Source organism: Pristiophorus japonicus, chromosome 4 (genome assembly GCF_044704955.1).
Source record: "Pristiophorus japonicus isolate sPriJap1 chromosome 4, sPriJap1.hap1, whole genome shotgun sequence".
Lineage (NCBI taxonomy): Eukaryota > Metazoa > Chordata > Chondrichthyes > Pristiophoridae > Pristiophorus > Pristiophorus japonicus.
Window position 1 is genome coordinate 238,501,555 of NC_091980.1, and position 19,113 is coordinate 238,520,667.

Here is a 19,113-nt window from a genome sequence, read left to right on the forward strand (position 1 = left end):
GAGAGAGAGAGAGACTGGGTGGGGAGAGAGACTGGGGGGGAGGGAAAGAAAGAGAGACTGGGGGGGAGAGAGAGAGACTGTGGGGAGAGAGCGAGAGAGATAATGGGGTGGGGGGGAGAGAGAGAGAGCGAGAGACTAGGGGGGGTGGGTGGGGAGGGCGAGAGAGAGAGACTGGGGGGAGGGAGAGAGACTGGGGGAGAGGGAGAGAGAGAGAGAGAGAGGCCTGGGGGTGGGGTGGGGGAAATCGGAGAGGAGAGAGGGAACTCAGGGAAGACGTATCATGTTCTTCCAACCTCCTACAAAGGACATTGTTGGAGAGATGAAATCCAGAAGTCACGACACTGTCACTATTCACTTCATATCCATTAAACCTGTTCACAATCTGTACACAATGCCTCATCTATGGTGGGGCGGGGAGGGTGTACGGTCATGCACTTGTGCTGGGATAAGGCACTTTGACTGGGGGAGGGATGTGGCCTTTCTGACTTCTGAAGTCAAAATGGATCATGTTACAATGTGCAAAGTTAAGCTGGGAGGTTCCATTCACACATTCCAGAGAAACTTCAGGGTGTGGCTTATCCTCCAAGGGGGCCAATCAGTAATAGGTCATGTGATAATGGAGAGAAACGGCTGCAATTCAGTTAGTACAAATAGACGCATCCTTAATAAACACTCTAAAATGTTAATGTTGGAATCTTATGTATTTTGCATCATTAATATCTTAACAATGCTAGTTGACGGGAATGCTATTGTGCTCCTGGCATTGCTAAGAAGGCTGCATTATCGCACCAACGCTCTTCTCGATCTTCCTTGCTGCAATGCTTCATCTCACCCTTAGCAAGCTCCCCGCTGGAGTGGAGCTAAATTATAGCACAAATGGGAATCTGTTCAACCTCCACTGCCTCCAGGCTAGATCCAAGGTCGTCCCATCTTCTGTCATTGAACTACAGTATGCACACAACTCTTGCGTCTGCGCACACTCGGAGGCCGAACTCCAAGCCATTTTCACTGAGGCGTAGGAGAGCATGGGCCTTATGCTAAACATACAATATTGGGAAGAAACCCTACAGGTCATAGGCATGCCAAGAGTACAACTTTAAATTAATCAAGTAAAATAATTAAATGGGAAGTTAGATTAAAAAAAACTTGACTTAGAGGCTGGTTAGAATGTGAATTCTCTGCTACAAATTATTGTTGAAGAAGAGTCCACAAATCTTTAAAACAAGAACCAGATCATTGTTTGATGAAGAGGGATATTAAAGGATGTGGGGAGGAAGCAGGAAACATAGAAACATAGAAAATAGGTGCAGGAGTAGGCCATTCGGCCCTTCGAGCCTGCACCACCATTCAATAAGATCATGGCTGATCATTCACCTCAGTACTCCTTTCCTGCTTTCTCTCCATACCCCTTAATCCCCTTAGCCGTAATGGCCATATCTAACTCCCTCTTGAATATATCCAATGAACTGGCATTAACAACTCTCTGTGGTGGGGAATTCCACAGAGTGAATAAGTTTCTCCTCACCTCAGTCCTAAATGGCTTACCCCTTATCCGTGGACTATGTCCCCTGGTTCTGGACTTCCCCAACATCAGGAACATTCTTCCTGCATCTAACCTGTCCAGTCCCGTCAGAATTTTATATGTTTCTATAAGATCCCCTCTCATCCTTCTAAACTCCAGTGAATAAAGGCCCAGTCGATCCCGTCTCTCCTCATATGTCAGTCCAGCCATCCCGGGAATCAGTCTGGTGAACCTTCTCTGCACTCCCTCAATAGCAAGAGCATCCTTCCTCAGATTAGGAGACCAAAACTGAACACAATATTCCAGGTGAGGCCTCACCAAGGCCCTGTACAACTGCAGTAAGACCTTCCTGCTCTTATACTCAAATCCCCTAGCTATGAAGGCCAACATATCATTTGCCTTCTTCATCGCCTGCCACACCTGCATGCCAACTTTCAATGACTGATGTACCATGACACCCAGCTCACGTTGCACCTCCCCTTTTCCTAATCTGCCGCCATTCGGATAATATTCTGCCTTCGTGTTTTTGCCCCCAAAGTGGATAACCTCACATTTATCCACATTATACTGCTGTCTGCCATGCATTTGCCCATTCACCTAACCTGTCCAAGTCACCCTCCAGCCTCTTAGTGTCCTCCTCACAGCTCACACTGCCACCCAGTTTAGTGTCATCTGCAAACTTGGAGATATTACACGCAATTCCTTCATCTAAATCATTAAGGTATATTGTAAATAGTTGGGGTTCCAGCACTGAGCCCTGCGGCACCCCTCTAGTCATTGCCTCCCATTCTGAAAAGGACCCGTTTATCCCGACTCTCTGCTTCCTATCTGCCAACCAGTTCTCTATCCACGTCAGTACATTACCCCCAATACCATGTGCTTTAATTTTGCACACCAATCTCTTGTGTGGGACCTTGTCAAAAGCCTGTAGGATTAGACTAGATCAGTCACATGGAAAAAATAAATGGCACAGACGATGGGCAAAGTGGTCTGTTTCTTTGCTGTACCATTCTATGATAAAGCTCTGATTGTATCACTTGATACGCATTGCTTGTGGACCAAAACTCTCACTGGAGCCTTGCACCCATTCAATTGTTGCATAAAGAATGATGCATTCCATTACACTGGCATCCTAGAACCCGCCCTCTTGCACCATGTAGGTGTAGCTCCTGTAGAAGTTTTCTAAAAAAGATTCAATTGTGTACTCTGTATACCTTGACCTAATGCATTTCTGTCAATATATTTTTCTTCCTACATTATGCAAAGAGACAGGGGATGACTGCTAGGAGATAAACAACAAACCACACTAACTGTCTGCTACTCAGGGGAAAGGGAGCAAGCTGAAGAGAAACAGACAGATCCCAAAGGCCATAATCAGACTAACTCTCCAACTAGGGAATTAAAATAATCATATGTGACTATAAGGGAAAACACACCAAGCTCACGCAATGTAAGGACGAAACCACAATATAAGGCACATACCAGCGTACACTGCAGGACATTTATAAAAGATAAGTTACCTCAATTTTAAAGCTGTGCTAAGCACAACTGTTCAAACAATAAATATTACCAAAAAATATAACCAAGTGACCATGTACATTACTATAATGCAACTGAATGATTGTGTATTGCACTGTGTTAACCAAACAATCACGTATAATATAATGTTACTCACAATGGCCAATGTGCTTCAAAAAGAGTGTAAAATATCTTATAAAGTTTTACCGCCAAAGTTGTTACATAATGCAAGTAGTATTAATAAAAATCAAAATAACCCTGTCTTGTTTTAGATTACTAACTGCTAAATAATTAAAAACTACGAAAGCTACACTGTAAAATTGAGTTGTGTCACTCTAATATCCACAAGATCAAACCCATTGTTATGCATACAGTGTTATTAATTTTCTACTAAATGAACATCATCATCATCATAGGCAGTCCCTCGAACGAGGATGGCTTGCTTCCACACCAAAAGGGATGAGTTCACAGATGTTTTGAATGAAGGACCGATATTCCAGTCTTGAACTCCAATTGAAGGGGTGGAAAATGCCGGCGGGTGGATTTTTTTTAACGTGTGGTGGCCATTGCACATCAGTCATCACACGGGCTTGACAGAGCTAGGCTTTTATCCAGTGGCAAGGATTAACCAGGACGACTGGAGACCTGCTCTGCTGCACGGACCTAGTGCACACACATATCGCAGTGTGGGCTGGCCCGTGCTGCCCTTAGCAACTCGGTATTATTCCTTTTGTTGTGAAAATGAGCAAAAAACAAATGTTGAAGGCCAAGACTTTCTGCTTTAGGCACAATCAGCAATCCGGGAGAAAATTGTGCTTGGTTTAAGAACATAAGAACATAAGAACATAAGAATTAGGAGTTTCCACTCAAACTCATTTGCATATTACCAAACGTAAAATTTTCCTTGAACCAACGCAATCGGGCAGCGTTTTACAACTTAATTTGCCTTAAAAATTGTTGTCAATTTTGTTGTCTTCTATCACTCCTAGTGAAGCGCCTTGGGACATTTTACTCCATTAAAGGTGGTATAAAAATACAAGTTGTTATTAAAAAATATTCCTTGATATGTTTAAGAGTGGTAACCTGGTGCAGTTTTATTAGTATAGCTGGAAATGAGTAACCCAATTTTAAATAACTGAAAATGACACTTTAAAAAAAACTACAGAACCATTTACTAGTTACATTGATGTACAATAGTCAGTTTTCAGTCCTATTAGTGTCCTTGCACCAAACAATATATTTGAAAAGTTTTAAAATGTGCCTATTGGTGTCCTTGCGCCTCAAAAAATGCTTAATTTTAAGAACCTCTTCGAAAGCCCACAAAGTGATGCAATAAGTGGAAACTCGTAATGGTGATTAATTCAATCTGGGGGTGTGGCCAGTTTTGTGGGCGGGGCTGGTTCTAACACGATGTTTTTTAAACTAGTGCAAAAGATTGTGGAAACTTGCTTTACGCTGGACGCAATGTGCGCTTGAAATTCCTTGATCTTTTGCACTGGTTTGGTTGATTTCGGGTGAATTGCACTGAAAAAAAAAACATCCTAATAGTTTTAGAGTATTTTATTTCTCAGTGTAAAATGATAGTCCCTGCCTTTTGATTATGGGTTTTCAGGTCAGATGAATTCCAACATATCTAGTCCACTCTTCCCATTGAAGGAAGATATTTGCAGGTAAGTATTTATGCTCAGATTGAGATAAGAAGGATAAAAATTAGTTAAACAAATTATATATGCCAAGTAAGCCATTTTTATAAAAAACACATGTTTGATTTTGTCACTGTCAGTTGTTGGAGGCAAATCGTTTTCCCTTAGACAAGATATCAGAGTTTCCCTTTTATTTTGAAATCATCAATGGTGAAATGTCTGGATTTCTTCCAACAGAAACACTGAGCCTATCAATGCATTATAATGTCACAAATGTCACTATACTTAAGCTGCTTCATTGACCTTCCCGCATTCAGCTGCTCACATTACTTATTCAATGTACTTGTACACACTGCATTCAAAACTTTTTCAGCTAATGTCATTCAAAATTTACCCAAGTATTTGCTGCTAGTTTTGTTCTGAAGTGTTGTCGTCTAATTAATGGTCCAAAAGCTTTTGCCCTTTGTGATGTGATTTTCTGCTATCCTGCTTGCCTTGTTATTATGGTGATGACCATTTGAACTGCTGTTGAATTATGCATTAGAGTTTGTAATCACCAAGGCATTTGAGGACAGGAATGGGGAGAGGTTCACTGGTATTGGCACCACATGATGATGTGATGAGCTAATCATGAAAATAGCTGTCTCCCACAGGTAGCAAGCATAGTGACCCAGCACAATAAGAATGCAAAGGTGCCTTGAGTTGTATAACTATTGTTTTTACACACTGCTATGCACATATTTTAAGACAATTCAGATTTTTATCCAAATGGGTTCAAGCATTGAAAACATGTAATGACTTATATGGAATACTCTCTTCTAACAACTTTAATTTTCACGTGTAAAACAAAACATTTCTTATGATTTTGTGAATTTACCCAAACATATGCATATTAATACTATTGGGTTACTATTAATCAGCATTTCATTAAAAAGTAGCATCATCATCATAGGCAGTCCCTCGAAATCGAGGAAGACTTGCTAAAAGTGAGTTCTCAGGTGACTGTACAGTCCAATACAGGAATTACAGTCTCTGTCACAGGTGGGACAGACAGTCATTGAAGGAAAGGGTGGGTGGGGAGTCGTGTTTGCTGCATGCTCCTTCCACTGCCTGCGTTTGTTTTCTGCATGCTCTCGGCGATGAGATTCGAGGTGCTCAGTGCCCTCCCGGATGCTCTTCCTCCACTTAGTCTTTGGCCAGGGATTCCCAGGTGTCGGTGGGGATGTTACACTTTATCAAGGAGACTTTGAGGGTGTCCTTGAAACGTTTCCTCTGCCCACCTGGGACTCGCTTGCCATGTAGGAGTTCCGAGTGAGATGGAACAGGGGCTTGCTCCGTCCACTCCACGCACCGACCTGGTATTGCAGTGTTTCCAGGAACGGTGCAGCTTCCCCTCTCAGCCTTTTGGCTAAGATCAAATGTACTAGCGCAAAGTGATCTTTGGCGCTGGAGTTGATCTGACAAGAATGAAAGAAAAGAAAAAATAATGTAGGAGTTCCGAGTACAGTGCTTGCTTTGGGAGTCTTGTGTTGGGCATGCGGGCAACGTGGCCCGCTCAATGGGTGCTTCGATGCTGGGGATGTTGGCCTGTTCAAGAACACTGACGTTGATGCATTTACCCTCCCCGGTGATTTGCAGGATCTTATGAAGACATTGTTAGTGCTATTTCTCCATCGATTTGAGGTGCCTGCTGAATATGGTCCATGTCTCTGATCCATACAGGAGGGCGGTTATCACTACAGCCCTGTAGACCATAAGCTTGTTGCTAGATTTGAGGGCCTGATCCTCGAACACTCTCTTCCTCAGGCGACCAAAGGCTGCGCTGGCGCACTGGAGGCGGTGTTGGACCTCGTCGTCGACGTCTGCCCTTGCTGATAGTAGGCTCCCGAGATATGGAAAGTGGTCCACGTTGTCCAAGGCCGTGCCGTGAATTTTGATGATTGGAGGGCAGTGCTGTGTGGTGGGGTCAGGTTGATGGAGGACCTTTGTCTTACAGATGTTTAATGTAAGGCCCATGCTTTTGCACACCTCGGTGAAGATTTAAGATATAGGTAAAAGAGCCCTATACAACCAACGCCTCACTGCCAACCTGGCGACCCTCAATGACCCCGAGACGCAGAGTGCCCACAGCCCTTGGTATGGCCTCCAGGCCACCATAGCCAGTGCCTTCGAAGAAACGCTCGATTACTCAACCAGGAAACACCAAGACTAGTTTGATGAGAATGACCAGGAGATACAGGAGCTAATAAACCGCAAGCGCAGGGCATTTCTGAACTTAAAGCAACAACAAAGCAGCTTTACAAATGGCTGAAGGCCGAGATCCAACAAAAACCCACGACCTAAAGAATAGATTGTACAAGAAGAAAACACAGGAGATTCAGCAACTGGCCGACAGCCATGACGTGCGAGGTTTCTTCACCGCAGTCAAGTCCATCTACAGCCCAAGCACCTAAGGCCCCACTCCACTGCTGGCCAAGAACAGGAGACACTCATCAAGGACACTGAGGCAGTCAGGGCCCGCTGAAAGGAGCACTTCGAAGATCTCCTTAATCAAGACTCTGCCTTTGACATGAGTTTACTCGACTCCATCCTGCAACAAGCTACCTGCCACCATCTCAGCAAAACCCCAGCCCTGCATGAGGTAAAAAGTATAGATTAATCCTTAAAACCAGAGGACTGTCTATTTCCTTACTTGTAAGTAAAAGATAGACAGGACTAAATACATCTGTATATCCCAGTTCTGGTTCCTGGAATAACTATGTCATTAAAAATCCTAAAGATGTCACTGGAACAAAATGAACCTGCTATGATTTTGCAATAAACATCACTTCATAAGACCTCAATAGTAGGATATTCCTAACACAAATAGATGAAGATCCTGCTATTACATCTTATTAACGTTTTGTCTATAATTTCGTTCACTTGGGGCTCAACTGGTAAATGCAATTTCTGATGTAGAATTGAGCCGTATAAATCAAAAAAATCCTAGGTCTGATTCCTGGTCTGTGCTGTGTCGGCTGATCTCAGTCAGGATGGTGATATAGGGACTACAACTGGCCCTAGTGCCTCTGGGCTAGAGACGAGAAAAGTCAGTTTCAGTCTTGATTACTTGCCAAGTTACGGGAGGTGGCCAGTACCCAAAGGAATGTAGCCCAGTGCAGTGTCAGCACTTTCGGGGGTGGCGGGGCTGGAGGTGGAGAGAAGGAGAGAAAAAGTCTTGATTATTATGAAATCATGTGCATGATAGGAATTCAATTATTAGATAACTTTACAACTTCAAGTACTGGAATTCTAGGACTGCTATTGAATATAATGGCAATTCTACAGCCATTTAGCCAGGCTAAAAATAAGTAGTTAATGGAAGTCTCTGTGCACATCCGTAGAATATTTTATATTGATAGGTTCAGTAAAAAAAAAAGGTTCCTCTCTATACAATGCACTTAAAAAACATCTTCTCTTGCCTCCCTATAGTTTATATTCTATAGTTTTATTTATATATGTCAAAAGTTGTTCTGTGCAGTCACTAGTGTACTCTAGCAGATAAAAACAACAATCACTTGTAATTTCAAACAGGAAGGTGAAACAGGAGATAAAAACTATGCTCACACCAGTCTGATTTACCACATCAACTCTTCCTATCCTATCCAATCCAAGTTGTTCCTTGTTCCTTTTTTCCTTCTCTTCTGATAGTGGTGACTCATGCTAGAATATCATCATCATCATCATCATCATCATCATCATCATCATAGGCAGTCCCTCGGCATCGAGGAAGACTTGCTCCACTCTTAACACGAGTTCCTAGGTGGCTGAACAGTCCAATACAAGAACCACAAACTCTGTCACAGATGGGGCAGATAGTCGTTGAGGGAAGGGACGGGTGGGACTGGTTTGCCGCACACTCTTTCCGCTGCCTGTGCTTGTTTTCTGCATGCACTCGGCGATGAGACTCGAGGTGCTCAACGCCCTCCCGGATGCACTTCTTCCACTTAAGGCGGTCTCTGGCCAGGGACTCCCAGGTGTCAGTGGGGATGTTGCACTTTATCAGGGAGGCTTTGAGGGTGTCCTTGTAATGTTTCCTCTGCTCACCTTTGGTTCGTTTTCCGTGAAGGAGATCCAAGTAGAGCGCTTGCTTTGGGAGTCTTGTGTCAGGCATGCGAACAATGTGGCCTGCCCAACGGAGCTGATCAAGTGTGGACAGTGCTTCGATGCTGGGGATGTTGGCCTGGATGAGGACGCTGATGTTGGTGTGTCTGTCCTCCCAGGGGATTCGTAGGATCTTGCGGAGACATCGTTGATGGTATCTCTCCAGCCTGTCCTCGCCACACAGCACTGCTCCCCAGCCGTGGATCCACGGCATGGCCCTGGACATCGTGAACCATTTCCCAATACCTCGGGAGCCTCCTATCAACAAGAGCAGGCATTGACGACGAGATTCAACACCGCCTCCAGTGCGCCAGTGCAGCCTTCGGCCGCCTGAGGAAAAGAGTGTTTAAAGACCAGACCCTCAAAACTGCCACCAAGCTCATGGTCTACAGGGCTGTAGTAATACCCGACATCCTGTATGGCTCAGGGACATGGACCATGTATAGCAGACACCTCAAGTCGCTAGAATATGATTCCATGGTCAACTGCAACCCACTTGGTACCTCCCTGAAGCTGTTGAAGTGGGGTTGGGGTGGGGGGGGGGGTGCTGGTGGGCCGGGGGGGCGGGATTAATGACAGACTAGTTCACATCTGGATTGAGCGTGAAATTAAAACAATATGATCCTTAAACAGTTCTTTACATTTCATTTTTTGACCCTTTCCTCGCTAGTTCTATGGTAAGCATTTTTTCAGGCTTAAGATCGATCCTTCAGCTGATGGAATGGTAAAGCATTCTGCGGTCGCTTAACTGGTTTTGCTAGCTATGGTGTTAGTTTGTAGATTGACTGGCATAAAGTGTGAAAGATAGGATAAGGAAAGGGTAGATTGTGATCTAAAAATGATGGAACCTGAGTAAATAAATAAGGGTAAATGACCACTAGCTGGGATTTGGACCCATAGCTGGGACTGCTACTTTTTCATTTTGATTTTTAGCTCCAATTGATGATTTATGTTTACCCATTTAAGTTTAGAAATTTGATTTGATTACATTTTCCCCCCCCAAAAAAAACAAATTTGAAAGGGAAAGTAGTTCAGAAAACCTTTTATTCCAAAAGTGAGATACAGATAAGCTAACAGTGGACATGTCAAGTTGGTGAAGACCTCTTGTTCCTATTGAAGATTCACGGTAAATGCTTGCCTTTCTGCTAGCTATGCACATCACAACATGTGGAGGTGTTTAATGATCTTCATAAATTCTACTTCTCTCCTCTCAATGGAGTGACATTTAGGTTGGTGCTTTGCAAAGCTAAGAAGATTATACAGACCAGAGAGCTGCTTACACATCCTTCAAAGTGGACAGGTCAGTTCAACTCCATCTAACCTTGTTTAATCAGTAACTGAATAACTTCCAAATATGCTTTTTGGAATTTATATGCTAGGGATCAAAGTGTTCAAAGCTTTAACTAAGGGGCCAACAAAACATTATTTGGAGGTTAATTTTGATGATGAAAATTGTTTCCCTCAAGTAGTCATTGTCAGTTGCACAATGCAATTGACAATAGCTTACTGCGGAAAACATTTTCTGTTACCGAAAAGAACTACCTGTCTCAGCTTTTTATGATCTTTTCAGAGGCAATACATTAAAATAATTTTGGGTATGCAAAATGAACAATGATGTGGACAAACTGATCCATATGAATCTCATGCATTTTTGACTTTAATAGATTGGAACCACTAAAGTCAATTCAGCCTATTTTGATGATTGCTATTGATAATTATATTGCCAATAAAATTCTAAAGGTAGAAACCATTATAAAAAGTGAAGGCAAATCTTGGGAAAATAAAACCAGCTGCTTTAAAGCTAATAATGCTCAGTTCCCATGATCCAAGTACTGAATTAGCAAGACCTGAACTGCATATGATCCAGTGATTGACTGGTATATATTTTACCAACCTGGTGTTGCACAAGTCTAGTGGAGCCCTCTAGGGATGAGCAAAGTCAGATGATTTTGAAATTCAAAATCTCAAATCGGATTCATTTGCGGGTCTGTTAATCCACCTTCGGGTTTTTAAGAGTGCAACTGACATTTATTTTCTTAAAACAAAAGAACAGCATTTTCATCTGATGTCTGAACCAATCCAAACAGGTTATATTAGATTTAAATGGAATTTGGGAGCTCAACCCTGCAGCTATTTCACTTATATATGCATTTTGACAGACAAATTTATGATATGGACTTTGGCATTAAGCAGACTTACAGTAATAAATAAAAAGGATAGTAACAAACTAAAGTAAAATTTAACGGAAAACTAAGAACTGAAAAGAGGCAGCTGTGTTATAGGGAAGTAAAATAAAAAAGAGAAATGTTGCAAAATGGGTGTGAAAGGATTAAATCAATGCTGATATTCAAGGGGTTAAAAGACAGACTATTTCTTATCTGGGTTGGATATGAAAAGGTTTCGGTTTGTGCATATTGAACTTAAGTTATCTGTCACTAGCTGAGGTGCACTAATTTAGAAAAAATGTTTGACATTTAATGGGTGCTGTTATGACACAAACCAAGTGCCTACTACAAACCAGATCTCTTCAATTCCATTGACCTATGGTCTTAGTTCTTACATGAAACTAGGACAAGAATGTGGAAACAGGAAATATGATCTATAGTTTATATGATTCTTGATCTCTCTTTATGGTATCCCAATAGTAACAGTACTGGCTTTACAACCAGATGGTCCTGAGTTTAAGTCTTAGAATTAAGAGACACGAATGTGCACACCATGCTTTTTCAGTTCTTGGCAGGATTGCTAGGTGGAGCATCTCACAGCAGGACGTATTCCACCTTCGGGTGCAATGAAAGTTGGCATACTCCAGTCAAGTGAACTGGAGTTGGGGTGGGGGGGTGGGGTGGGGGATATGGGGGTGGGGGGAGGTGGGGGTTGGGTGGGGAAGGTGGGGTGGGGAAGGTGGGGTGGGGGGAGGTGGGGTGGGGAGAGGAGGGGGGGAGTTGGGGGGGGTGGGGGGAGGTGAGGGTGGGGGGAGGTGGGGTGGGGGTGGGGGGAGGTGGAGTGGGGGTGGGGGGAGGTGGTGTGGGGGGAGGTGGGGGTGGGGTGAGGTGGGATGGGGTGGGGAGGTGGGGTGGGGAGAGGTGGGGGGGAGGGTGGGGGGACATGGGGGTGGGGGGAGGTGGTGTGGGGGGAGGTGGGGTGGGGGTGGGGGGAGGTGGGGTGGGGAGGTGGTGTGGGGGGAGGTGGGGTGGGGTGGGGAGAGGTGGGGGGAGGTGGGGTGAGGAGGTGGGGTGGGGGTGGGGGGAGGTGGTGTGGGGGGAGGTGGGGTGGGGGTGGGGGGAGGTGGTGTGGGGGGAGGTGGGGGAGGTGGGGGTGGGGTGAGGTGGGGTGGGGTGGGGAGAGGTGGGTGGGAGGTGGGGTGAGGGAGGTGGGGGTGGGGTGAGGTGGTGTGGGGGGAGGTGGGGTGGGGGAGGTGGGGGTGGGGTGAGGTGGGGTGGGGTGGGGAGAGGTGGGGTGAGGGTGGGGGGACATGGAGGTGAGGTGGGGGGGAGGTGGGGTGGGGAGAGGAGGGGGGGAGTTGGGGGGGTGGGGGTGGGGGGAGGTGAGGGTGGGGGGACATGGGGGTGGGGGGAGGTGGTGTGGGACGGAGGGTGTTAGGGGGAGAGGTGGTGGCAAAGGGGGCAGGGATTGTGACCTACAAATGTCATTAGGGCTTTATTAGGGTAGTACTGCAAGTTATGTGCTTTTTTCAATTGAAGTTCTTCACATTTTCTTTTTAAAACAGCCAAAATAATTTCATGACCCTTTCCTGTGTCCTTATTTAGGGGGCGTGGATGTTTTTCTTTGTGTATTAATTTTAATACATATTTTTAGTGATGTACCTCAGGGGCAGGATTTTCAGCTCGTTTGCACCTCTGTTAGCGCCCCAGAAGGGTGTCTAAAGGCATAACGCCGGACGGCCAGCTTTTACCGCCCGGCCGGCAAATTTGGCTCAGGGTTTGCAACGGCACAAAAACTTACCACCCTACCCTGTAGTTTCAATCAGATCATGACGTCAATTGTCATGCAATGTTCCCCTAGTGGCCCAGTTGCAAAATTAGGTGCTGACGTCGCATTAAACGTCTGCCCCAAGTGACGCCTAAAAAACCAGGTGGTCCCACGGATCATCTACAGATGACAATGCAGGAGTCACTGCTATGCTGTTAACTGCTACATTAAGAAGCTAACTGAAACTCTGTTTCATCCTGCCCCCACCTTCTTACAATTGAGAGCAATGAGCAGTAGAGGCAGTTATAGTTTTATTATGTAGATAGGTACAAGGAATTTTCTGTGTGCATATAGTCTTTAGTGTGCCTACCAATAATCCAAAAGTGCACCTAACTAAAAAGAGCTATTATTCCATCAACGCTTAAATAATATGTTAACCCACTAGAAAATAATGCATACCATGCATGATTCCTGGGCAGTAAATATTATGCTTTCATCTTGAAGCAATCAAATGTCAGATAGTTCTTTGAAGGATAAGGAAGGATGCATGACTGATTCAACAACAACTAACACAAAATGAAATAAGAAAGGGTATATTAACTGTTGTGTATGGAGAAAGAGTCAGACTGAACACTGTGAGCTCAAAGTAAAGTGTGACCGTAGTCTTTTATTGCAGGTCTCCAGAGTGCCTCTCCAACTGTGAAGCTTCCTTAAATACCTGTGCTCCCAAGGGATTATGGGATCCCTTGGGACTCCAGGGGATGAGCCCTCTGGTGGCTGTAGAGAGTAAATACAAGTCCACATATATAACAACACTCCACCCCAAAGTCAATAGTGCAACTATTTACAATGTGAGTCGATCTGGGGCCCTTCTTGCCCTGTTTGATCGTCTCGGTGTGAAAGCTGGTGTTGTTGAATCATTTGTTGGGCCCTCGCTGGGCTGCTGTACAGCTGGCCTGGCTGGGCTGCCTGGTGTGTTGGGCCCTGCTGGGCTGCTGTGGATGATGGGTTCTGCTTCGTGGTCAACTGTAGTGCCGGTTGCCACTGGTATGTATGTTGGGGGATCAAAAATGGTAGGGTCCAAGGTGGGTTGCTCAGGATAGTCCGTGAATCTGAGTTTGATTTGGTCCAAGTGTTTCCGGTGAATGAGTCTATTTGAAAGTTTGACCCGAAACACCCTGCTCCCCTCTTTGACCACGACAGTGCCGGGAAGCCACTTGGGACCTTGTCCATAATTTAATGCAAATACAGGATCATTGATTTCAATCTCGCGTGACACATTTGTGCTATCATGGTATGCACTTTGTTGAAGCCGCTTGCTCTCTACCTGTTCATGTAGATCAAGGTGAACTAACGAGAGCCTTGTCTTAAGTGTTCTTTTCATGAGCAGTTGAGCAGGTGGGATCCCAATGAGTGAGTGGGGTCTCGTGCGGTAGCTAAGCAGGACTCTGGATAGGCGAGTCTGCAGTGAGCCTTCAATTAGCCTCTTCAAGCTTTGCTTGATGGTTTGCACTGCTCTCTCTGCCTGACCATTGGACGCTGGTTTAAACGGGGCAGATGTGACATGTTTGATCGCGTTACGGGTCGTGAATTCTTTGAACTCAGCACTGGTAAAACATGGCCCGTTGTCGCTCACCAGGACATTGGGTAAGTGGTGTGTGGCAAACATGGCCCGCAGGCTTTCAGTAGTGACAGCGGACGTGCTAGCCAACATTATCTCACATTCAATCCACTTGGACTACACGTCTACAACCACAAGGAACATTTTACCCAAGAACGGGCCTGCATAGTCGACGTGTACCCTAGACCACGGTTTGGAGGGCCAAGACCATAAACTTAGCGGCGCCTCCCTGGTTACATTGCTTAACTGCGAGCATATATTACATTTGTGAACACAGGACTCGAAGTCCGCATTGATTCCGGGCCACCACACGTGGGATCTGGCTATCGCTTTCATCATTACGATGCCTGGGTGGGTACTGTGGAGGTCATTGATGAAAGTGTCTCTGCCCTTCTTGGGGACCACTACTCGATTGCCCCACAAAAAGCAATCTGCCTGTATGGACATTTCATCTTTGCGCCGCTGGAACAGCTTTATTTCTTCCTGCATTTCCACTGGGACACTGGACCAGCTCCCGTGAAGCACACAACTTTTGACTAGGGATAATAAGGGGTCCTGGCTTGTCCAGGTTTGATCTGCCGGGCAGTGATGGGTGATTGCTCACTTTCAAATGTTTCCATAACCATGGCTAGATCTGTGGGCTGTGCCATTTCCACCCCCGTTGTGGGCAATGGCAGTCTACTGAGAGCATTGGTGCAGTTTTCTTTGCCTGGCCTGTGGCGGATAGCGTAGTTGTATGTGGACAACATGAATGCCCATCTCTGCTTGCGGGCCGATGCGTTGGTATTTATCCCTTTACTCTCGGAGAACAGGGATATTGGTGGCTTATGGTCAGTTTCCAATTCGAATTTTAGCCCGAACAGGTATTGATGCATTCTCTTTACCCCATAGACACATGCTAACGCTTCTTTTTCAATCATGCTGTAGGCTCTCTCAGCCTTAGACAGACTCCTGGATGCATAAGCAACTGGTTGCAGTTTCCCAAAATCATTAACTTGTTGCAATACACACCCGACACCATATGACGACACATCACATGCTAGTACCAAACGCTTACATGGATCATACAACACAAGCAATTTGTTTGAGCATAACAATTTTTTCGCTTTTACAAAGGCAGTTTCTTGGCTTTTGCCCTAAACCCGTTCGCCCCGTTTTCGTAGTAAGACATGTAGTGGTTCTAGCAGTGTGCTGAGACCCAGTAAGAAGTTACCAAAGTAATTCAAGAGTCCCAGAAATGACCGCAGCTCCGTCTGTGGCCTTGGTGCATTCTCAATTGCCTCCGTCTTCGCATTGGTGGGCCTGAGGCCATCTACCCCAATCCTCCTTCCCAGGAACCCCACTTCAGGCACCAGGCAAACGCACTTCGAGCATTTTAACCTGAGCCCCACGCGGTTGAGTCGACTAAGAATTTCCTCCAGCTTCTGCAGGTGTTTGACTGTTCCGACCTGTGACCAAGATGTCATCCTGGAAGGCCACGGTGTGCGGGACCGACTTCAGTAAGCTTTCCCTGTTTCTCTGGAATATCGCTGCCGCTGATCGGATTCCAAATGGGCATCTGTTATAAACAAAAAGACCTTTGTGCGTGTTAGAAACATAGAAACATAGAAAATAGGTGCAGGAGCAGGCCATTCAGCCCTTCTAGCCTGCACCGCCATTCAATGAGTTCATGGCTGAACATGAAACTTCAGTACCCCCTTCCTGCTTTCTCGCCATAACCCTTGATCCCCCGAGTAGTAAGGACTTCATCTAACTCCCTTTTGAATATATTTAGTGAATTGGCCTCAACTACTTTCTGTGGTAGAGAATTCCACAGGTTCACCACTCTCTGGGTGAAGAAGTTTCTCCTCATCTCGGTCCTAAATGGCTTACCCCTTATCCTCAGACTGTGACCCCTGGTTCTGGACTTCCCCAACATTGGGAACATTCTTTCTGCATCTAACCTGTCTAAACCCGTCAGAATTTTAAACGTTTCTATGAGGTCCCCTCTCATTCTTCTGAACTCCAGTGAATACAAGCCCAATTGATCCAATCTTTCTTGATAGGTCAGTCCCGCCATCCCGGGAATCAGTCTGGTGAACCTTCGCTGCACTCCCTCAATAGCAAGAATGTCCTTCCTCAAGTTAGGAGACCAAAACTGTACACAATACTCCAGGTGTGGCCTCACCAAGGCCCTGTACAACTGTAGCAACACCTCCCTGCCCCTGTATTCAAATCCCCTCGCTATGAAGGCCAACATGCCATTTGCTTTCTTAACCGCCTGCTGTACCTGCATGCCAACCTTCAATGACTGATGTACCATGACACCCAGGTCTCGTTGCACCTTCCCTTTTCCTAATCTGTCACCATTCAGATAATAGTCTGTCTCTCTGTTTTTACCACCAAAGTGGATAACCTCACATTTATCCACATTATACTTCATCTGCCATGCATTTGCCCACTCACCTAACCTATCCAAGTCACTCTGCAGCCTAATAGCATCCTCCTCGCAGCTCACACTGCCACCCAACTTAGTATCATCCGCAAATTTGGAGATACTGCATTTAATCCCCTCGTCTAAATCATTAATGTACAATGTAAACAGCTGGGGCCCCAGCACAGAACCTTGCGGCACTCCACTAGTCACTGCCTGCCATTCTGAAAAGTACCCGTTTACTCCTACTCTTTGCTTCCTGTCTGACAACCAGTTCTCAATCCACGTCAGCACACTACCCCCAATCCCATGTGCTTTAACTTTGCACATTAATCTCTTGTGTGGGACCTTGTCGAAAGCCTTCTGAAAGTCCAAATATACCACATCAACTGGTTCTCCTTTGTCCACTTTACTGGAAACATCCTCAAAAAATTCCAGAAGATTTGTCAAGCATGATTTCCCTTTCACAAATCCATGCTGACTTGGACCTATCATGTCACCATTTTCCAGATGCACTGCTATGACATCCTTAATAATTGATTCCATCATTTTACCCACTACTGAGGTCAGGCTGACCGGTCTATAATTCCCTGTTTTCTCTCTCCCTCCTTTTTTAAAAAGTGGGGTTACATTGGCTACCCTCCACTTGATAGGAACTGATCCAGAGTCAATGGAATGTTGGAAAATGACTGTCAATGCATCCGCTATTTCCAAGGCCACCTCCTTAAGTACTCTAGGATGCAGGCCATCAGGCCCTGGGGATTTATCTGCCTTCAATCCCATCAATTTCCCCAACACAATTTCCCGACGAATAAAGATTTCCCTCAGTTCCTCTTCCTTACTAGACCCTCTGACCCCTTTTATATCCGGAAGGTTGTTTGTATCCTCCTTAGTGAATACCGAACCAAAGTACTTGTTCAATTGATCCGCCATTTCTTTGTTCCCCGTTATGACTTCCCCTGATTCTGACTGCAGGGGACCTACGTTTGTCTTCACCAACCTTTTTCTCTTTACATACCTATAGAAACTTTTGCAATCCGCCTTAATGTTCCCTGCAAGCTTCTTCTCGTACTCCATTTTCCCTGTCCTAATCAAACCCTTTGTCCTCCTCTGCTGAGTTCTAAATTTCTCCCAGTCCCCAGGTTCGCTGCTATTTCTGGCCAATTTGTATGCCACTTCCTTGGCTTTAATACTATCCCTGATTTCCCTAGATAGCCACGGTTGAGCCACCTTCCCCTTTTTATTTTTACGCCAGACAGGAATGTACAATTGTTGTACTTCATCCATGCGGTCTCTAAATGTCTGCCATTGCCCATCCACAGTCAACCCCCTAAGTATCATTCGCCAATCTATCCTAGCCAATTCACGCCTCATACCTTCAAAGTTACCCTTCTTTAAGTTCTGGACCATGGTCTCTGAAATTACTGTTTCATTCTCCATCCTAATGCAGAATTCCACCATATTATGGTCACTCTTCCCCAAGGGGCCTCGCACAATGAGATTGCTAATTAATCCTCTCTCATTACACAACACCCAGTCTAAGATGGCCTCCCCCCTAGTTGGTTCCTCAACATATTGGTCTAGAAAACCATCCCTTATGCACTCCAGGAAATCCTCCTCCACCGTATTGCTTCCAGTTTGGCTAGCCCAATCTATGTGCATATTAAAGTCACCCATTATAACTGCTACACCTTTATTGCATGCACCACTAATTTCCTGTTTGATGCCCTCCCCAACATCCCTATTACTGTTTGGAGGTCTGTACACAACTCCTACTAACGTTTTTTGCCCTTTGGTGTTCTGCAGCTCTACCCATATAGATTCCACATCATCCAAGCTAATGTCTTTCCTAACTATTGCATTAATCTCCTCTTTAACCAGCAATGCTACCCCACCTCCTTTTCCTTTTATTCTATCCTTCCTGAATGTTGAATACCCCTGAATGTTGAGTTCCCAGCCCTGATCATCCTGGAGCCACGTCTCCGTAATCCCAATCACATCATATTTGTTAACATCTATTTGCACAATTAATTCATCCACCTTATTGCGGATACTCCTTGCATTAAGACACAAAGCCTTCAGGCTTGTTTTATTAACACCCTTTGTCCTTTTAGAATTTTGCTGTACAGTGGCCCTTTTTGTTCTTTGCCTTGGGTTTCTCTGCCCTACACTTTTCCTCATCTCCTTTCTGTCTTTTGCTTTTGGCTCCTTTTTGTTTCCCTCTGTCTCCCTGCATTGGTTCCCATCCCCCTGCCATATTAGTTTAAATCCTCCCCAACAGCACTAGCAAACACTCCCCCTAGGACATTGGTTCCAGTCC